The sequence below is a fragment of the Penaeus monodon genome, chromosome 28, assembly GCF_015228065.2.
Source record: "Penaeus monodon isolate SGIC_2016 chromosome 28, NSTDA_Pmon_1, whole genome shotgun sequence".
Classification (NCBI taxonomy): domain Eukaryota; kingdom Metazoa; phylum Arthropoda; class Malacostraca; order Decapoda; family Penaeidae; genus Penaeus; species Penaeus monodon.
In genome coordinates this window covers 2,446,441-2,447,067 of record NC_051413.1, presented here as the reverse complement: position 1 = coordinate 2,447,067, position 627 = coordinate 2,446,441, and the positions used below count along the sequence as shown (strand labels likewise).

Here is a 627-nt window from a genome sequence, read left to right as displayed (position 1 = left end):
ACCACTTCGAGAAAGACGTTTAATCTACAGCATCGCATCCCCGAAGCAAAAAGAAACAAATGATGATAACCGCCCCGGTATTCTGACAGCAGCATTCCTAGATCTTGAGAATTGCCGTGGGAGAGAGCGTACCTGCGGGGCTCTCGTGGTGCTGGGTATATTGCCTTACCCAGGGAGGCTCTCTGCAATACCTCCGGTCTCTGCCTCTTCCCTTCTTTTCCCTTTGTTTTTCCCCCTTTTCCCCCTCTGTTCCCCCTCTGTTTTTCTCTTTCCCCTCTCCGTATCCCCGTCCCTGCTCTCGTGTCCTGTCTAGGTCGCTCGCTCTTTCCTTTCCTCGTTTTTATGCCCTCCTCTTCTCTACTTCTTTAATTCTCTTATATGATTCTTCCCTTCTCTTATCTGTCCTCTCTTTATCCATTCCCGCTTGTTTACCTCACTCATTTACTCCCTTTTCTCTCCTCTCCCTTCCACGCTCCTTCTCAGCTACCTCGCCTCCTTCCTTCTCGCTTCATCACATTCTCCAGTCTTTCCTCTTTCTCTCCCATCCTCACCTTCTCCACTCTTCCCTTTCTTATTCCTCATGCCCTCTCTTCCCTATTTCTCCCCTACGCTATTTATCCGTATTCT

General features: G+C 49.1%; 1 long non-coding RNA gene across 1 annotated transcript in view; it reads left to right on the top strand.

Moving 5' to 3' along the window:
- The window catches only part of LOC119591280, a 65,247-nt gene that overhangs the window by 42,613 nt on the left and 22,007 nt on the right, over positions 1-627 (top strand). The gene's annotated exons all lie outside the window — the stretch shown is intronic.